The following is a 22,225-nucleotide window of genomic DNA, read 5'->3' as shown; positions in this document are numbered from 1 at the left end:
AACACTGGGGTACACGTGTCTCTTTTGAAAATTCCTTGGACAGAAGAGTCTGGTGGGCTGCAGTTCATGGGGTTGCAAAGAGTCGGACTGAAGTGATTTAGCACACACACAGGTAGTGAAGCTCCAATTAACCCATAACTATAAATTACACTTCATTGATTACCTTTTTTTTTATTCACTATTGTCTCCACTTCACCCACTTTGTTCACTGGAATCACTTCCAAAATAAACTACTGAAACTTGAATTCACAACTGAGTGATAGCTTTTGGGACAACCAGTCTTGAGACAGTAGCTTTGAATACTATGCAAGGCTGGAAACTAACCTTTGTGTTTAGTTTCTTCTTAATTTCTAAAGTGGGTAAAATTATGCCATTTCCTATCACCAAGAGAATTTAAGGACATGTAAAATTCCTATAACTTTTAAAATAGTCAAATAAAATAATATTTTCAAATGTAATCTAGTTCAAATATAATAAAACATATGTACATAGATAGATTAACTAAATGTTCACACAATTATAAGGTAAAAATATTAAGAGAATACTATAATGGCCTGTGCGTGCTAAGTCACTTCAGTCATGTCTGACTCTGTGAGACCCTGTGGACTATGGCCTGCCAGGCTCCTCTCTCCATGAGATTCTCCAGACAAGAACACTGGAATGGCTTGCCATTGCCTTCCCCAGAGGATCTTTCCAATGCAGGGATCGAACTCTGGCATTTGATGCTTCCACTCTCATCTTTTCTGCTGGCAGCACCCTGCTTATATTGCTTTCATGTTTACTCATTATTCTTGAACCATGAGACTAGTGTTAGAGCAAAATTGCTATAATTTCATTATATTGAACAACAAAATAGCAAGGATTTACCTGACATTATATTCAGTGTCATTGTTTATTAGTCAGAATGATTTACTTTGTACCATAGGTTGTCATTGTACAGGAGACTGGGATCAAGACCTTCCCCAAGAAAAAGAAATGCAAAAAAGCAAAATAGGTGCCTGAGGAGGCCTTACAAATAGCTGTGAGAAGAAGAGAAGTGAAAAGCAAAGGAGAAAAGGAAAGATATACCCATTTGAAGGCAGAGTTCCAAAGAATAGCAAGAAGAGATAAGAAAGCCTTCCTCAGCAATCAATGCAAAGAAATAGAGGAAAACAACAGAATGGGAAAGACTAGAGATCTCTTTAAGAAAATTAGAGCTACCAAGGGAACATTTCATGCAAAGATGGGCTCGATAAAGGACAGAAATGGTATGGACCTAACAGAAGCAGAAGATATTAAGAAGAGGTGGCTCAGTGGTAAAGAATCTGGCTGTCAGTGCAGGAGACTCAGATTCAATTCCTTGGTTGAGAAGATCCCCCTGAGGAGGGCATGGCAACCCACTTCTTGCCTGGAAAATAGACAAACTATATAAAAAAGGTCTTCATGACCCAGACAAACTGTATAAAAAAGATCTTCATGACCCAGATAAGCACGATGGTGTGATCACTCATCTAGAGCCAGACATCCTGGAGTGTGAAGTCAAGTGGGCCTTAGGAAGCATCACTACGAACAAAGCTAGTGGAGGTGATGGAATTCCAGTGGAGCTATTTCAAATCCTAAAAGATGATGCTGTGAAAGTGCTGGACTCAATACGCCAGCAAATTTGAAAAATTAAGCAGTGGCCACAGGACTGGAAAAGGTCAGTTTTCATTCCAATCCCAAAGCAATGCCAAAGAATGCTTAAACTACCGCACAATTGCACTCATCTCTTACTCTGGTAAAGTAATGCTCAGAATTCTCCAAGCCAGGCTTCAGCAATACCACGAACCATTAACCGTGAACTTCCAGATGCTCAAGCTGGATTTAGAGAAGGCAGAGGAACCAGAGATCAAATTGCCAACATCCGTTGGATCAGTGAAAAAGCAAGAGAGTTCCAGAAAAACATCTATTTCTGCTTTATTGACTATGCCAAAGCCTTTGACTGAGTGGATCACAATAAACTGTGGAAAATTCTGAAAGAGTTGGGAATACTAGACCACCTGACCTGCCTCTTGAGAAACTTGTATGCAGGTCAGGAAGCAACAGTTAGAACTGGATATGGAATGACAGACTGGTTCCAAATCGGGAAAGGAGTACTTCAAGGCTGTATATTGTCACCCTGATTATTTAACTTATATGTAGAGTGCATCATGAGAAATGCTGGACTGGAGGAAGCACAAATTAGAATCAAGATTGCCTGGAGAAATATTTATGACTTCAGATATGCGGATGACACCACCCTTATGGCAGAAAGTGAAGAACGACTAAAGAGCCTCCTGATGAAAGTTAAACATGTGACTTCTGCTAACAACTGGGCTTCAAACAAATGGCTTCTTCTTCCTTAGGTCCAGTTTCTCTTAATTTTGAATCTACAGTGCATCCAAAGCTAGCCATACTGTCCGATTGCAGTGATTATTAGCATTAAGAGAGGGTCTGATTATTATCCATTTTCTCCCAGGTAAAAGACTGTCTTGACAAGTGAGTTGGCAGTAGACAATAAGAGGAATATCTATTTTAATAATTGCTTTCAGAAGCCAAAATGCTTTTCTTCATAAACGCTTTCCATATCCTGATGAGAAATGAACTTTTTTCCAGGGTTATAAGAGTGAATAAAGCCGTACTGTGAGGAAATAAGGCACACAACCATGGTCTTGAAACATAAATCTATAGACTTCTGTTTCCATCAAACGGAATAGGTAGCTAGATTGACTCCTAAAGATAATTTTCAAAGCTGTATTAAATATTATTTTAAACGACCTTTGAATCTGTCAATAAACTGCTAAAAACATAAGGCAAACAAGCAAGAGAATGAGTAGAAGAAGTTGGAATGCTCTTTGTGTATTATGTACTTTTGTCTAATTATCATTGTTCTATATCTTGTCTGCATATGTGCAATCCTCATAATAACTCAAAATAGGTAGTGTCATTTTAAAATTTCACAGATGAGGAAACCAAGGCACAGAGAAGTTAAGTGATATGCTTGTGGTTACATAGCTAGGAGGCTCAAGGCTGGATAAAAATTTAGGTATTCTTATATGTCTACAGACTTACAGGCACATAAGAGTTGATGAGAGTAGTCTGGTGCAATAGTTAGGAGAAAGATTGAAAACTCTGAAAAAAGGTGGAGCAGATTGAAAATTATTCCTATTAAGACCTAGTAAAGTCAGAGATAATTTAGGTGCATCTGAAATGTGGAACATCAATTTAAAACATGATAAAAATTTTGTTTTTCCACAATGAGTTTTCAGCTTATTCAATTAATTAAAGCAAGAAGAAAAAGACCATCTATTACAAAATGTGGGAGAATAAATTTAAGTGAGGAGATGCTAATGCTTTCTGCCTAACAGAAATGCAAATTAGACCACAATGTGGTACTAAGAAACAATATATCAAACAACTCTGAGCATTAGTATCTGGAAAAAGGTGAACACATACATTGCCCAAAGAGAAATTTAAATTCATATAACCACTTTGCAGATGATTAAGTAGCTTTCTAAATTACTTTCTACCAGCAACAGATCATCTGGATACATAGACAAGATATATTTGACAGAGAATGAGGGGTCCTGGGCTTCATGGGAACTGTCTAAGGTGGTAAGAAGTTGACATCTATGAATGCTTACTTTCAAAGTACTTTTAAAAAGATTGTATTATCCTGAATCTAGAAGCTAGAATTTGCAACTGTGTGATAATGTACATGTTATAACTTCTGAGGTCCCCAAAACAAGGTGTATTATTGACAAGATAAAATTCCTTGAATAGTCTATAGAATTAAAGAAAGAGATCTGGTGACTCTGGTCATACAGATCTAAAATTTACAGTAGAAGAAGGTACATTGACAAGACTATTTTTACTCTCTTTAAAGTACAGGTATATTAGTGCCATAGCATGCTAATGCAAACTATCTCAATAGAAGGGAGAGATGGGGGAAAAATAAAGCATACTCCTTTTCTCTCCTGGGTGTCATAGAAAACCCCATGATTTGGATCTAAAAAGCTTTTATTTAGGAGAAGCTCAAGTAATCAGCAAATAGAAGGATATACTAGAGGGGAAGATTTGTGCTAGGGTTTAGGTATACTCTGTAGATGAAAAGTATAATGGATATATGAAAGGGAAGCAAGTAATGGTAATGTTGAGTAACTGAAGTCTATTAAACAATTTTGGATAATTATTTTTGGTAGAGACCAATGGTCTAAGAACCTCTATTAAAGAAAAGTTGACCAACACAATTACTTTGAAATCTCATCATATATACATTTCGAGTTGTCATAGTAAAAAAGAGTCCCAGGAAAAACTTGACTGACAGTGGATTTCTATACTTTTATTGGTCAACAAAGGTTGGTTGTTAAGTATTTGTTTGCCAAACCCTGTTATGAACTGTTTAGCTTGTTGTGAAGCCCTGGTTTCATAGTGAGATTGTGAGATGGTAAGACTAGGTACCAAAACCTGTTGAAAGGAAGAAAAAAACCACATTTTCCTCCTCAAAAAGATTTTTTTTCTTTTTTTAAAATATAAATTTATTCATTTTAATTGGAGGCTAATTACTTTACAATATTGTATTGGTTTTGCCATACATCAACATGAATCCACCATGGGTGTACATGTGCTCCCCATCCTGAACCCCACTCCCACCTCCCTCCCCGTACCATCCCTCTGGGTCATCCCAGTGCACCAGCCCCAAGAATCCAGTATCCTGCATCGAACCTGGACTGGCAATTCATTTCATATATGATATTATACATGTTTCAATGCCATTCTCCCAAATCATCCCACCCTCTCCCTCTCCCACGGAGTCCAAAAGACTGTTCTATACATCTGTGTCTCCTTTGCTGTCTCGCATACAGGGTTATCATTACCATGTTTCTAAATTCCATATATATGCGTTAGTATACTGTATTGGTATTTCAGGCTTATTTCACTCTGTATAATAGGCTCCAGTTTCATCTACCTCATTAGAACCGATTCAAATGTATTTTTAATGAACTTTAATAGATGCTTCTGGGCTGATCTGAGGACTCCCAATAGGGTTTAGTACCTAAGAAGATGATCTGTGTTGAAACTCACCCGGAAGAGCTAATGTAACTCTGGCTATGGGTGGTAGCAGAAGAAGCAGGTGCCTCTCTTTTCAGATGCAGCACCAGAAACACTTTCATTAGAGCAATCATTGTTTTAGGAGTTCAGGGGATCAGTGATGCAATCTGTGGTGTTCCTATCCAGTGAGGAATAGTTATGTTGCCTTTGCCAGCTTCATTCTATTGTGAAATTCAGTTGACATTTTTTCCCAGCTATGAGTCCTCTGGGCCAGACTTTCTGGCACCTGAGGAAATTCTTTGAGATAACCAATTTCCATCTCTCTTTGCAACTTTAATGAAGCATACTTTTCCTACAAAAACTACATATTTGAAATGAACAACTTTATGGTCTTTGGTATACATATATGTTTACAAAATCCTCACCAGATTGTTTCATCATCAAAAACATTCATCTTAGTAATTAAGCCCTCAAAAGTTTCCTCATTCCTCATCTGTCCCCCTAACCCTACCTCTCAAGTCCTGAGGAAAACACTAGTCTGCTCAGAGACTCCTAAGAAGAGTGGTCCTATGGATTAAGGGGAAGCTGCAAGATCTAGCTCATAAGTCATGCCGTATCACTTGTGTCACATCCTATTTGTCAAGGAAGTCACCGATGTCAACTCAGATTCAGAGGAGGGTAATTACATTCTGCCTCTCAATGGAAGAAGTAGCAAAAAAATTCTTAGCCACCTTTAAATTACTGCAACAGGACTGAAAACCACTACAAGAGGCTAACCTATTGTAGTGTTACCAAAGCACATTGGTACTTCGGTAGAGTCACCAAAGTACAAAGTTTCAATGTGACATCAACTTTGAGTAAACTCTAAAATCCCAAATAGGATGCTCAGGACTGAAAACTTTGAGTCAAAAACTTTGTTAGATACCTGCACCATTGTTTTGGCCTCTCAATAAAAATAATTTCGATGTGACATCAACTTTGAGTAAACTCTAAAATCCCAAATAGGATGCTCAGGACTGAAAACTTTGAGTCAAAAACTTTGTTAGATACCTGCACCATTGTTTTGGCCTCTCAATAAAAATAATTACCTTTCACTGTCTTCTTAAAACTTCCCAGGAGAAAGTCTTCCAATTTTTATCCACTTCTTATGCAGGCTAGAGAAAGGAAAAACACAATCTTCAAGGTGCATGGCAAACATTCACAGACCCCATTTTAAAGAGATGTGATCATTACAGATACTCTACATTATGTGGTTTCCGCCATCTTTCAGTCTCACAATTTCATATTGCAAACCTGTTTAGGATATTACCAAGAAAGAAGAACTACACTTCAAAACATCCTGAAAAGATTTAGATCATTAGAGAAAGTGTGGTCACGGATTAACTTCTCAGGAAGCAGATATTTATGAAAAAGTCTCGATGTCTATTAACAACAAAGTGCATGTAGTTAACACTACTGTACTGTACACTCAAGCGTGTTAAGGGAGTAAAACTGATGTCATGTGCTTTTTATCACAATTAAAAAAAACAGGAGACAAATTCCAAGATGATTTTGGAGTCTAAGACATACATTAAGGATCAAAACCTAAGAAAAAAGGGGGAAGGAGCAGAACTGGACAGAAGAAAACAGTTGAATTGTTCTGAAAGCCCTACATAGACTTGCTGCTGCTGCTGCTAAGTTGCTTCAGTCGTGTCCTACTCTGTGCGACCCCATAGACGGCAGCCCACTGGGCTCCCCCGTTCCTGGGATTCTCCAGGCAAGAACACTGGAGTGGGTTGCCATTTTCTTCTCCAATGCAGGAAAGTGAAAAGTGAAAGTGAAGTCGCTCAATCATGTCCGACTCAGCGATCCCACGGACTGCAGCCTACCAGGCTCCTCCGTCAATGGGATTTTCCAAACAAGAGTACTGGAGTGGGGTGCCATCGCCTTCTCCGACACAGACTTAGCCCAGAGCAAATAATGTCACCCCACCTGGAGCAAAATAATGTCATCCCACCCCAGAGCAAGTAATGTCACCCCACCTGGAGATGAGATGACCCACCTTTGTACTCTCATTGAGCCACTGAATGCAGGCTGACCCAGGAAGGCCATGATCTTGGTCAAAGCAGCTCCCTGCCCCCAGACTGCAAAGTTCTTCCATGAAGTGGGGATCGGGTTATGGAATCCCATGTCTACGTCAACAATGGAGATAGGAAATTCAAACAACATGGGAGAAAGTAGTGTTTCTACTTTTGAGGATGTTGTCTGTGATCCCTGAAGGAAAAATATAGGATGCATAATACAGTGAAAATTCCAGCACACTGTAAATAGAATTCAAGAGTATTTAGCACTAATTTTAGCTTGAAAAATATGTGCTCCTTAGTTTCACACACACATACACACACACAAATTATCTTTTAACATGACTGAAAGATCAAAAATAGATCATAGGGGAATAAGTACCAGGCATGTCATTATTTATGCTTTGTAATTTCTATACTGTTGAGTTTGTTCATAATATTATCAGTTTTTTGGTTTTCTTCCAGGATTATTGCCTTTTTATGTTATTTTGTGCATTTATAAATACAGAGTCTCTAATCCAAAATATCCTAATAACATACAATTCGAAGCTTTAAAATGTTCCTAAACGGTGATTTACTTCATGTCATTTTTCACTTTCACATAGAACAGCTTTTTTTTCATATCTTCAGCCAGAATATTTTGAGGCTTCTTAAGACCTCACTTGCTCTCTGCAGGAACTTAGATAAATTATTTATTCCTTCTAAACCTTGGCTGCCTCATCTGTAAAGTGGTGATATGATGGCATTTACTTCATAGGATTCTTGTGAGCATAAAATGATTTACTATGTTAATATATATATGTTTATGGCAGTGGCTGGGACATAAAAACAAGTCAACTTAGTCTAACACTGGTAATCATTCTTTCATTAGTAAAAATCACCCATTACCACATGCAACCCCTTTGCAAAATATATTTGTTGAAAGGTAGCAATTTAGTAACTGAAATAAAATTTCTGACCCTAGGCGCCAGCCTCCAGGACTTTTCTAAATCCGTCACAAGGTGGCCCCAAATCCATATCCCTTCAGGGCTCTGTAGTCATAGAAAATGAATCAAACAGTAAGAATTTACTACAGCAAAATTTATGGTAATAATAATAATTGAAAGTGTAGGTGGTCTCCTTAATAATCAATTGCCCACTGGTTGGAAGAAGATAGAAAAGCAAGCCTCATATGTTTGAAATGGTCAAGAAGGCTGTTAAATGTGTCTATATATTTTTCTTCAAGGCTAGTCTCAATAAAAGTGGTTAATAAATTATACTTGACATTGAACACTTCAAATAGTGCATGGCCTAGCCTGCTTGGATGAGAAAATCTCTAATCTTTACTTTTTTCCTCTTTTATAAGTTGGTTAGTTAGCAATTATTTATTTTTTGGTTTTTACCAAAAATACTTGCAAAGCCATTTCAGAACCCTTTCCTCTTTATTTTCTTCTACCTGAAACACAGAGAAAAGCTATAAATTATAAATCATGTAAGATCCTGTCAGGAAAACCACAGATTAAAGGTTTTATAAGATCATGACTAATTCATTATTTCTTTCTCTTATTTCCTTAAGATCTTAAGACGGACCCTCAAAGACGCTTTCCAGGCTAGATAATGTAATTCTAGGAGAAATGCTTGGCAATTGATTGCAACTGGTAGATATTTGAATAAATTGTAAAATAATTAATACAGTGACCATTTAAGAACTACTTTGGGCTTCCATGGTGGCTCAGACAGTAAAACGTCTGCCTGCAATGAGGGAGACCTAGGCTTGATCCCTGGAGAAGGAAATGGCAACCCACTCCAGTACTCTTGCCTGGAAAATTCCATGGATGGAGGAGCCTGGTAGGTTACAGTCCATGGGATCACAAAGAGTCAGACATGACTAAGCAACTTCACTGATTCACTGGTTACTGTGGTATAGAGGTTAAAAATATCCATCACCCTCAAAAGTTATAGATAAGAGTCAGAAGTTTGGTATTCTAGTTTAATTCAGTAGTGGCATAGCTTGAATAAGTCACTTCAAGATAATCAAACCTTCTTCATAGAGGTTTTTATGAGATTTGAAGTAGGTCACATGTGCTTGTAAAGTGCTGAACATTTTGCCTAGAATATGAAAGAAAAAGTGAAAATGTTTAGTCAGTCAATCATGTCCAACTCTTTGTGATCCCATGAACTGTGGCCCACCTGGCTCCTCTGTCCATGGAATTCTCCAGGCAAGAATACTGGAATCGGTTGCCATTTCCTTCTTCAGGAGATCTTCCTGACCCAGGGATTGAAACCGGGTCTCCTGCACTGCAGGCAGATTCTCTACTGTCTGAGCCACCAGGGAAGCCCTGCCTGGAACATGGTTAGGACATAATAGTACTTCTGGTTACCATCGCTGCTTTCACTCTTGATACCATGGGATAATGGAAAGAATTAACTTAATCTTCAATGGAAAGATCCAAACACATCTCCGATGGTATTTCTCAACTGATTCTGAATTCAGCTTCAAAATCCAGCTCTAAATGGTGCACCATCTTCCATGTTTGTTGGTTTGGTTTTGCAGAGCAAGGGGCCAGCAGGGTAGATAGCCCAGCATTGCTAGGGATTGTGCAGCCCAGAATTTAGCAAGGTGGTCTGAGTATACACTTTAGATAAAAATATAGAAAACTATATTTTCTTGAGTGAGCTTATAGACTTTTCAGAATAATCGAGAAAGACTTGATGTGCATGCTCTACTACGTATTTGATTTTTGTCTCAGGAAAATAAGCAGAAATAAGATTAAACTGTTGAACTTACTAATCTACAGAAGTTTTTTCCTTTATCCTGTAAGAAAGTAATTTAGACAGTCTAGTTGTAGTGTAGATAAATAACAATTAATAATTAAATGTGACTCACCATATGCCCAGGATTTCCAACTAAATGTTTTATGTGAGTTGTTAAAATTATATTCTTAATTGCTTTATGGCTAGTGCTTGCAGGCAGTCATCAAGACAAAGACATTAAACAGCATTTGCAATACTATATGGAGGACACATGTTTCATATTCTCTTTATACTTTGGAGAAAGCTGTTCAGTTAAGACATGGTCACTTTCATCAAAAATGTACTTGTACACCTAAAGCATTTCAAGATGAACTCAAATGCAATATTCATACATAATCTTTTGAAACTTACCAAAACTAAAGTGTACCTTCAAAGACCGATTTTAAAATTGGAACAAAGATTAGCATAAATGGTTATATATGTTGCACACATATACCAAGCATTCTGTTGCATATTTCATCTAATTGAAATGATAATTTTATAAGTATTATTTTGATTTAACATGTAAGGTAACCAAGGGCTTGATATACTAGATTAGTAGTTTCCAAAATGTTGACTATATGCTATTTTATTATGCAACAATTAATAAATAAAAAGAAATATTTACAAAAGATGAAAAATATAAAGCATTAGGAAAAGCATAACAAAAACACTCATGAATGCACACTGTGAGCAGCAAAGCCAGAACCTTGTCACTAATACTAAATCTTTGTGCTTCTTCACTGATCTGTCCCTCTGTTTCCCATCAAAGTCAGTTATAATCCTAAACTTTGATTCATTCTTACAGCTAGAAGTGTAACTATTTTCTGAAACTAGTCTAGGCATTAATTCATTTATAGATTCTTTTGGTTTGTGTAAAACTGCAGCAATGTTCAGGCAGTAATAAATTTATTGTAAACATGGTAACCATAATTTTCAGATTTTGTCCTTTCTACTTAGGATTCATCTGTTGGTTTTGTGGTTTCAATTTAGTACTTACACACGCTTTCTGGACAATCACTTACTTTACAATGATTTGATCAGAAAACTCAATTTACCATTGTCCTTTAAAACAGCTTTTTTAAAATTGTTCAGATTTGAGGCTGAACAAGAGTAGCATCAAATGCACCTTTTCATGATTTCTTTGACTTGTTTATTATGTTGTCAAAGGGAATGTTGAGAATGAGGTAAACCAAAATAATTATTTTCTGTTATGTGCCAGAACCATCAGATTACAGAAATAGCTCAGCTTTTCCTTTGGTTGCTCTCATAGTGTACCTTCTATTTGCCAGGCATTGGCTACAGGCCTTAGGCATATTATGGCATTTAATATTTCTGTCTGAATTGCTAATAATGTTGATAAGATGGACCTTTCTTCCTTCCTCTGATCACATATTTATTAAGAATCTACCAAGTGGTGAAAGCTATACTGAAATCTGGAGATTCAAATATGAAAGGATATGATCCAGGATGGAAGAGACGACACAATACTAAGAGGATATGAATATGTTTATTTTTAAATTCATTTAATAAATCATTTACAAAAACCAATGGAATCTGGAATATAATGGAGTCCTAAAGAAATGTATGCAGGCACTATGGGTGTCTGGAATTCTGGATTGTGACCTTTGGTGATAGGCAGCTGCTGCTTTGAGCAAGTGTCAGCGGAAGGGAGGATGGTGGACACCTCCTCTGTCCCATGTCATCACCAGCAATACTCACACACTGAATTATAAGGGGGTAGTTGCAGAGCACTTTAACGAAGGCTTGACAGCAACCAAAGGGAAAGTATGAGGTAAGCCTGAAATAGCCTCTCAAACTAGATAGTAAGGAGATGTTCAGAAGCTGAGAGGCATATGTTACAGGAATCATTTCTTCATGTACTGTATGATAATTATAAAGGATCAATATTTTAGGATTTGAATCCTAATATTTTTAATATACTGGTAATTAAATATGGAGAGGGGGATGTGTTCAAACATTCATGTGTGTGTTTGAGTACATAGTAATATAGAGAGTTTTTCTTTTTTACAGCTTTTTAAATTAACCTTTTTCTGTCTTTTTCTAGGCGGGGACCAGACTCTACTGGGAAAACTGGGATGAGCTGATGGGAGGAATTTTGTCATCTTTGTGCTAACCTAGACACATCATTGTGAGTTCATCAAGGAAAATTGCAAAGTCATGATTGTTAAGCAGTTTTTCTTTTTGGTACCATCCCACCTTCATTCCCAAGCTTCTTTGCTTCTCCCTTGTTCTTGCATCTTGGCACCTACAGCTTTATCAATGCTCTCTGGCAAACCAGAGCCTGCTCTCCAGAGCCTCCTGTCTCTCCTTCCAAATGAAAATTACCTCCACTCCTCCCCCATATCCACCCCTTCTTCAGTGTTGCAGATAAAATAGTTATTAATCTGATTATGGTGCTTGATGATAAGATAAATGAACGGGCTGTAGCTTTTATCAATGAACATTAAAGAGAATTTGCAGAACTATAAGCCATCTCTATTACAAAAATGTGCTCAATCATTAAGTCATGTCTGACTTTTGTGACCCCATGGACTGTACCCACTAGGCTCCTCTGTCCATGGGATTCTCCAGGCAAAAATACTGGAGTGGGTTGCCATTTCCTCCTCCAGCGGATCTTCCCACCCGCTCCTCCCCCAGCCACCAGGGATGGAACCCATGTCTCCCCCCCACTCCACACATACACTCCCATGCTGAAAGTAAAATGAAAGAAAGGAGCTTTTCCATCACATGCAATTCCTTGCTTCCACTCCTCTCCCTTCTGCAACCTATATTTTCATGCACAGAGTTTTAGTGTGGGAGAGGTTTGTGCGTATGTTCTAACAGAGTACTCTTAAATGCCAAGCTCCACTTCCCAGAAGTGTCCTGTAGATTGATGCATTGTTTTATGCAAAGGAATGAAACCTTGCTATTAGAAGGGAATATGATATTGATTTGACCAGGATGAGGTTTAGAAAATAATGTAAAGAACTAATATGTTATTCAGTATTTTAAATGTTTTTGTTTCTCTCAGTTATAAATAATCACCCTGCATCAGAATTCAACTACTAAACAGAAGGATGAAACATCACTCTTACTTCTTTTGTAGTCAGAGCATATTTCCAACCACATCAAAATAAAACAACTTACAGAAATACTTTTGATTTTAAACACAGGATGGTGCAGTAGAATTAGCTTAATTCTAATTTAAGCTTCTGAAAGGCTCCTAGAACTAACTCTGTCACTCTTAGTCTGGCATACAGTTGGGTGGCTCCATTACAGACGGAAAAACTGCCCAGAAAGGGTAGGAGGTTACTCAACATATTAAGTAGAATCATAAAAAAGAACTAAGGGTCTCTGACTCACAGTCCAGTGTTTTCTAAAGGCAGACCATACTTAGATCTTTAGATTCATTGCCAACAAACACAACTAACCATAGGGACTGAGATCAGGCCACTTGGGAAAAGTGTACAAGAGTTGTAACCTCTTGAGCAAGCATAAAGCGTATCCCAGAAATATGGTGACTCACTTTGTTTGGCTTCCCAGGTGGCTCAGTGGTAAACAATCTGCCTACCAATGCAGAAGATGCAGGAGAATCCGCCTGCCAATGCAGGAGATACAGGAGACGTGGGTTTGATCCCTGGATCAAGAAGATCCCCTGGAGTAAGAAATGGCAACCCACTCCTGTATTTTTGCCTGGGAAATCCCATGGACAGGGGGGACTGGTGGGCTATAGTCCATGGGTCACAAAAGAGTCAGACACTATTGAGTGACTGAGCACGCACAGGCACAAATCTGTTCATTGCAACATAACACTAAGGGGAGGTGAGGGGCAGAGCATCAGGGGTTGCATTATCACCATCCTGCAACCAAACTAGGATGCAGGGTGTTGATGGTTGTGTCCAAAAAGAGAAAACAACATAAGATGAAAGGAATGCAAACCAAGGAACTTTAATGTGGACAACTGGGCTATGGAAAGATAAATAATTTTACAATCTATTGAACTCCCAGAGTGTTTCTTTTCTTTATGTGTTTTTTTTAACTTTTTATTTAATATTGGAATATAGTCAATTTGCAAAGTTGTGATAGTTTCAAGTGCAGAGAAGAGCAGCTGAACTGTATACGTATTCATTCTGCCCCAAACTCTCTTCCCATCCAGCCTGCCACATAACACTGGGCAGAGTTCCATGTGCTATACAGTAGGTCCTTGTTGGTTATCCATTGTAAGTATAACAGTGTATACATGTGGATGAAAGAGATGTATTTTTGTAGACAAAATAATTAAAAATTTTTTTTCTCTCTCTCTTTTTAAAAGAACTGCCTTAGTTTTTACTTTCCTAAGATCAGAAACTAAACAAGGCTTTGGGTCCTGGTAGTTCATCTGTGGAGAGATTCAGGACACCAGAGAAAAGAAACAGAGAAATGGAACAGGGAAGTGTGTAAAGTCAGTGTAAGCAAGCATTCCTCATTGAGTTGCTGCTGTGGACAACAGGATCTCTATTTCCCTGGAGTTTCCAGGAAGCAGACAATGTTGGGGGATTAATATTCTCCTTTAGAGGTCTGGAGTCTGGAGTAGATAACCGTCAGTTCTCCTCATCCAGCCAGTGGTTGAGGATGGCTCCCAGGGGCACAGGGGCATTATCCTGCCTTCCTCCCCCAACTCCTCAGCCCCCAGTTCCGGGCCAGCTGTTCTTGCACACTAGTCAGGCACACTCCCACTACCTTAGTGAAAGCTGTGAAAGTGGAATGCAGAAAGATGCCAGCTCTTGATGTGGAAGTTCCCAGTGCAAGACTGCTGAGATTATTGTCCGGCGCTCTTCCCCACTGCAGTGACCAAAATCAGAGGAACACCGAGGCGTATGTGACCTAGAAAACAATAGAGGTATACGCCTCCCAGCTCTCAACCTAAGATGTTTTCTTCCTTCGGAGGGTAGTTGGAATAATAGGGTTGTAAACAAGATCAGGAGAATGGGACAGAGACTGACTTGATCTCAAAGAAGCATCTAGGAATTTGAACTAAATTATTTTTGATTGGCTATTCTCTATTATTTTGAGTTGCTATTCTCTGTTTTATCAGAACATTAGCAAATTTTCACTATGAATAAGTCAAAGCTCATTATCCTAATTCTCTCTGAACATTTTTTACTTTGAAACTTTCTACTGCCAATAGCCAGATCCAAAGCATTGACTATTAAAATAGTTCTATAGGTCATCAGGGCTTCCCTGATAGCTCAGTTGGTAAAGAATCCACTTACAATGCAGGAAACCTCAGTTCGATTCCTGGGTCAGGAAGATATGCTGGATAAGGGACAGTATTCTTGGGTTTCCCTTATGGCTCAGCTGGTAAAGAATTCACCTGCAATGTGGGAGACCTAGGTTCCATCCCTGGGTTGGGAAGATCCCCTGGAGAAGGGAAAGGCTACCTACTCCAGTATTCTGCCTGGAGAATTCCATGGACTCTGTAGTCCATGGGGTTACAAAGCACTGGACACGACTGAAAGACTTTCACTTACTTACTGACTTTATAGGTCATCATGGTTGCCCAATAGAAAGAACTTCCAGGTGATTCTGCACATTTCATCATCAAATTCAAAATAGGGGCAACTCCTAGAGATGCATTCGAGGAGCATCTACAGGGACTTCAACTGTGGTATAATTTTTTATTTCCTAAAGCAGAACAACTATTTACTAGATTATTTTTACATCATTCTTAACTTCCAAAATATTTTATAATAATTTTAAGCTACTGGGTTGAAAAGAAAGAAAGGATTGTACACTTCTTTATGATTATTTACCTGTCAAGACAGAGAATGTTTTATTAGCTCTACAGCCACTGACATGACTTAGCAGCAGCAGCACCTATAAATGATAATCACTAAAACAATAGAATAGATCATGCAGAGATTTCATGCAAGTTCTTTTGTTCATTTACTTAATGGGAAAGAATAATTACATGATTGAGAGGCAATGATGAATATTCTTCTAAAAGAAGTTTTTGCAGAATATATGACCTCTCTTTAAACGTCTGCCTGGCTGAGACCCTACACCATACTTTTCTTCACAAAGTAGATGCACATATCTCTCCTTCCAGGGTAGGTCATCAACCTACCTTTGGCTTTCCCTTGGTATTTTCCTTTTTCCTTCTTATTTACTAATCAGTTCAATTCAGTTGCTCAGTCATGTCTGACACTTTGTGACCCCACGGACTGCAGCACATCAGGCTTCCCTGTCCATCACTATTTACTAATAGTCAAAGCTTTTTTTTCTTTTTAACATATGTTAAAATTTATTTTATTTTTGGCTATGCTGGGTCTTCAGTGCTGTGTGGGCTTTGCTCTAGTTGCAGTGAGCAGGAGTTCCTCTTGGTTGCAGTGCGTTGGCTCTTCAATGGATGGCTTCTCTTGTTTCCGAGCACCGGCTGTAAGTGCCTGGGCTTCAGTAGTTGTGGCGCACGGACCCAATCGCTCTGCAGCATGTGGAATCCCCCCAGACCAGGGATCTAAACTGTGTCCCCTCCATTGGCAGGTGGGTTCTTATCCACTGTACCACCAGGGCATTCTGAATTTGTATTTTTAGATTGCCAGGAGATGGGTGCTTATATTCAATATGATATTGTCTTTGTTAATATGCTCATAACCTTACCAGTCAACTTGACTTGCCTCCAGTTATGTCCTATAAATCATAATCTTTTGCTCATATGTTCAGCACTGTCTAATTTCTGAGCATTCACTAATTCACTAATCTCTGAGAATTCACTTTAGAAGGTGGAACTGATGCTCTAGAATTTGCAGTACTACTGCCTACATAGCTTCTTTTGAAATTTTCAGGAGGGTGATGCATTAATTTTGAAGCATTCTAACATGACATAGATATTTTATATCATAGATATAAATAGATATATAAATAAATATCATAGATATTTTGTAACCTCTCACTCACTGTGTCCTCAACATTTCTATTATAGTGTTGGATCAATATTTGACTAACATTTACTTCAAAGTTATGTGAGACTCTTGAAACAACTCTGCAGGGAGAAAGAGATAAAAACATTAACAGGGCCCGCAAATAGCAATCAATATTGCTCTTTTAAAAAAATTGCATGCTTATTTCCAAGGAGATGGCAACCATTAGTATAGGTAGTTGCATCTTTAAATAAGTATCATCTTGTATTACTGGTGAGTAAAATTTAAAAGGAAATTATGGGCTTTTCAAACTTCTCCATGTCCCTATTGGAATATAAAAGCATATTCCTGAACAACCATAGGATTTCCATAAGCTGATGAAAAGATTACTCAGGAGGTGAAATACTCTAGACCACAAACCACTTACATATGACTGCGTTAAAATTAGGTAAATGTCCTATTTTAAAAGCACTCATATCATCAAGAAAATAAATTTATTGTGCAAAAGTCATTTAATCCCTGACTCTTCCCTGAAATGTCTGCAGGCAATTCATTGAATTCAATTTCATGAAATACTGTTCTGAAGGAGATTTGTAGATTTCAAACAGATTTATTATAATGACTGTAAACATTCTTTTGGATTCATTTTCTTTGCTGTCCTCATGCAGAAAAGAATTATATATCAATATAAGGACTTTTTGCTAGTGTGCATTCCACTGATTGCTTGCAGTTCTTTGATGAGCAAATCCCAGTGTATCTGACTCCAGCCATGTTTGTGGCCACTTAACCAGACTCTGTAGATTGCAACCTGGTCCCTGGTTATTTATATGGTCTAAAGACTGGTCCAACCAACCACACTTGGTTCCATTAATTATGTGGACACAGGCCTTGAGCAAAGAGTATTACCAGATGAAATGAATGGACTATATGGTGGTTGACTTGGTGGGCCCAGCAGAAGGTGATGAAAACACTGAATTGGCAACAGATCTCCAAAAGCAGCAGTATACAGCACTCCACCCTGGATAACATCTCTGTTGAGCTATTACTCAATACAAACTGGTGAATGATCTTGACAATTACCATAAAACTCTGATCTTTAAATGTGCAAATATGTATTGTGAATGACAAAGATGCAATTAGTCCATTCTTTTGTGAAAGTGAAAGTTGTTCAGTTGTGTCTGACTCTTTGCAACTGTATAGTCCATGGAATTCTCTAAGCCAGAATACTGGAGTGGGTAGCCTTTCCTTTCTCCAGGGTTTTTTCCCAACCCAGGGATGGAACCCAGGTCTCCCACATTGCAGGTGGATTCTTTACTAGCTGAGCCAGGAGTGAAGCCCAAGAATACTGGAGTGGGTAGCCTTTCCCATCTCCAGCGTATCTTCCTGACCCTGGCTTATAGAAATCCTACCAGGGTCTCCTGCATTGCAGGAGGATTCTTTACCAACTGAGCTATCAGGGAAGCCCATTCATTCCTTTGGAGCTCCTAAAATCTTAAATGAAATTAATTTCTGTGCTGAACACAGTACTTAGTGCTTAGTTCCCAATCTCAGAGGCAAATAGCTTAACCTTAGAATACTATAAACCAGGAAAAAACTGGGAATACAAAGATCTACTTTTTGTCATTGAAGAGTTCATAAGCTAGAGCAAGATAGATATTTTATAATATAGATATTAATAGAGTTGCAAGGAGCTTCAGAGTGCATATCATGCTATCTAAAAACAGAGAAAAGTTAATATTATATAAATTAATATTGGGTAAATTGATAATATTATCCAACTCTAAAGGCTGTTATGAGGACTAACTGCAGACTGATAGGAAGACTGTTCAAAATAATTCTTGGTACATGTTATATGCTAGCAATTATTTTCACTTGTTATCATTATGGAAATTCCACACTTCCTTGTGTTTAGTCCCTGTATGGTAGCAGCTATCATTCAATGGATGCCTACTACATACCATATATCTTATTCCAAATAATAATTGTTAATCCTTTTAATAACTCTCTGAAGTATCTGTCATAGATCCTGATTTTTAAATGGAAAATTCAACATTCTGAAATTAAATAATTTTCCCAATTTTAGCTGCAGTAAATCTGGATTGAAAATTCAGCCTCTACTTTTCTACTAAACTACACAGTCCGGTGGATAGAGATCACTAATGGAGAATTGGGATTAAACTGCTTAGTTCTCTGGCAGTTCTGTTCTCTGAGGGATTGGCTTTCTTTAAACGTTATTTATTTACTGTATTTGTTTTTGGCCATGCTGGGTCTTTGTTGCTGCACATCAGCTTTCTCTAGTTGCATTGAGCAGGGGCAGCCCTCTGTTGTGGAGCGCCGGCTTCTCATTGCTGTGGTTTCTCTCGCTATGGAGCATAGGGAAGCTCCGGGTGTACGGGCTTCAGTAACTGCAGCACGCAGGCTCGGCACTTGCAGCTTGTGGGCTGAGTTACTCTGCAGCACGTGGGATATCCCTGGACTAGGGATCAAAACCATGTCCACTGCACTGGTAGATGGATTCTTAACCACTGAACCACTGGGAAGTCTGGGATTATCTCTTTGAATCCACCCTTTGTTCCTTTTTGAAGCAAAGACAGACACTTGAGATAGTGAACTATTATAACGTATAGGGAACTGGCAAATATATACAAACTAAACTCAGTACATTTTTCTAGCACTTCCTCTCTTTTTACAGGTGGCCTGTAAAGAAGATGGAGTCTGTAATCCTCCATGAGTGGGAAAAAAAGCATTTGAACATTACACTTCCACATCCAATGGTTTGTAGGAAAATCTATATTTCTAGGTATATCATGTCATGTTCATAAGACAGGATTAATAATCTCAGTTCATCCCAAAGCACTGAGCAATCAGGAGAGAACTGGATAAACATGATCCATGAGGAATAGAGCTGAATGAAGCCGTAGGGAAGAGGCATGCTTTTCTTAGGCAGGACTTGCACTGATGATCTGACCAGCCTACTCTTTGTCTGTTTCCGTGCTATGTCCTTCTCAAAGTAAACTAAGTAAGCAAAATAAGCTGTGATTAAACTGGGTATTTAACAATACTCAGCTGTCTTTTAGAATGGGCAGCTGTGTTTATTTTCAAGTTTTAAAACTTAGATATGTATGTGTGTGCGTGTGCATATGCACATTTTCCTTTTTTTAAAGGTAATAAATGGTTAAAATTTATTAAAATGGTAACTGTGTGTCAGGACTGTCTATTGCTTTACATTATTTCATTTAATCTTTGCAACAGTTCTATTAGTTAAGTATTATTATTCCATTTTCACAGATGAGGAAACTGAGGCCCAAAATAACAAGGCCTGGTAGTGTATATGAGATCATAAAGCTAGTAAAAATTACAAGCTAGACAGCCAAATGCAGACCTGGAGGTTTTGTGTGTGATGTTAGACCACTTGCTGTGTTCCTCAGAATATTTGAAAAATAATTGAGAAATAAATGTCACATAATTGCATTGCTAAGATATATGCCAAAGCCTTTGACTGTGTGGATCACAATAAACTGGAAAATTCTGAAAGAGATGGGAATACCAGCCACCTGACCTGCCTCTTGAGAAACCTGTATGCAGGTCAGGAAGCAACAGTTAGAACTGGACATAGAACAACAGACTGGTTCCAAATAGGAAAAGGAGTACATCAAGGCTGTATATTGTCACCCTGCTTATTTAACTTCTATGCAGAGTACATCATGAGAAACGCTGGGTTGGAGGAAGCACAAGCTGGAATCAAGATTGTTGGGAGAAATATCAATAACCTCAGATATGCAGAAGACACCGCCCTTATGGCAGAAAATGAAGAGGAACTAAAGAGCCTCTTGATGAAAGTGAAAGAGGAGAGTGAAAAAGTTGGCTTAAAACTCAACATTCAGAAAACTAAGATCATGGCATCTGGTCCCATCACTTCATAGCAAATAGATGGGGAAACAGTGGAAATAGTGGCTGACTTTATTTTTCTGGGCTCCAAAATCACTGCAGGTCATGATTGCAGCCATGAAACTAAAAGACACTTACTCCTTGGAAGGAAAGTTATGACCAACCTGCTGCTGCTGCTAAGTCGCTTCAGTCGTGTCCGACTCTGTGCGATCCCATAGATGGCAGCCCATCAGGCTCCCCCATCCCTGGGATTCTCCAGGCAAGAACACTGGAGTGGGTTGCCATTTCCTTCTCCAATGCATGAAAGTGAAAAGTGAAAGTGAAGTCACTCAGTCGTGTCCGACTCTTTGTGACCCCGTGGACTGCAGCCTACCAGGCTCCTCCGTCTATGGGATTTTCCAGGCAAGAATACTGGAATGGGGTGCCATCGCCTTCTCCGATGACCAACCTAGACAGCATATTAAAAAGCAGAGACGTTACTTTGCCAACAAAGGTCCATCTAGTCAAGGCTATGGCTTTTCCAGTAGTCATGTATGGATGTGAGAGTTGAACTATAAAGAAAGCTGAGCGCCGAAGCATTGATGCTTTTGAACTATGGTGTTGGAGAAGACTCTTGAGAGTCCCTTGGACTGCAAGGAGATCCAACCAGTCCATCCTAAAGGAGATCAGTCCTGGGTGTTCATTGGAAGGACTGATGTTGAAGCTGAAACTCCAATACTTTGGCTACCTGATGTGAAGAGCTGACTCATTTGAAAAGACCCTGGTGGTGGGAAAAATTGAGGGCAGGAGAAGGGGACGACAGAGGATGAGATGGTTGGATGGCATCACTGACTTGATGGACATGGGTTTGGGTGGACTCCAGGAGTTGGTGATGGACAGGGAGGCCTGGCGTGCTGTGATCACAAGCAGTCGGACATGACTGAGTGACTGAACTGAATTGAAGAGACAGTCAGTCTGTATTTTGAAGCTTTTGTGTACATAGCGAATACTTTGCCAATTCAAAGTTTTCACATTTTTCACTTGATGCATCATAATGTACAATTTAAGCTATTTTAAATTGTTTGAACATGATTTTTTCTTCATTTACCATGAAGAAAATCATTTATTTTACAACTTCCATGTTTTTAAGAATTTATGGTACCTTCATTTTTCTCATAAAAATCTTACATTGATATCTTTGTGTTTCAAGTTTCTAATGCAGTTATGTAAGATTAAATTTTAGGATGTATTTTTGGAAGTCTAATTCCTATCCCAAAGACATGATTTTTGTTTTAATGCTCCAGATTTTTTTTAATAAAAAATAATTTAAAACTTCCCATGAGACTTTCTGTCTGTTCTTTTTGTTGACCCCTTATTTGCCCTTTTGCAATGGCTTTACCTCCCAAAGAATTTCAAATGTCTAATCATTTAGAGTTAGAAGACAAGTTCATTTCAAAATAAAGGCCACTGTTTAGCTGATATTAATTTAACAAGTTAGTGTTTGCAATTCTTGAAATGTATTTTCTCCCAAGTAATTTTACTCATTAAATGCAGGCTTTGTTTTCTTGAGTACTT

General features: G+C 38.4%; 1 long non-coding RNA gene across 11 annotated transcripts in view; it reads left to right on the top strand.

The window, feature by feature from the left end:
- LOC109560576 (uncharacterized) overlaps positions 1 to 21,987 on the top strand; it is a 29,343-nt gene extending 7,356 nt beyond the window's left edge. For 3 of the 11 annotated variants that reach the window (XR_011567226.1, XR_011567222.1, XR_011567227.1), the window contains 4 exons: positions 926 to 8,746; positions 11,950 to 13,544; positions 16,222 to 16,406; positions 19,476 to 21,987. This is a non-coding gene — a long non-coding RNA (uncharacterized lncRNA). The remainder of the gene's footprint in view (positions 1 to 925; positions 8,747 to 11,949; positions 13,545 to 16,221; positions 16,407 to 19,475) is intronic. The other 8 variants (XR_011567223.1, XR_011567224.1, XR_011567219.1 and 5 more) reach the window with 8 other exon arrangements.
- The last annotated feature ends 238 nt before the right edge of the window (positions 21,988 to 22,225 follow it).

This window comes from Bos indicus, chromosome 6 (assembly GCF_029378745.1).
Source record: "Bos indicus isolate NIAB-ARS_2022 breed Sahiwal x Tharparkar chromosome 6, NIAB-ARS_B.indTharparkar_mat_pri_1.0, whole genome shotgun sequence".
Lineage (NCBI taxonomy): Eukaryota > Metazoa > Chordata > Mammalia > Artiodactyla > Bovidae > Bos > Bos indicus.
This window is presented reverse-complemented; position numbering and strand designations above follow the sequence as displayed.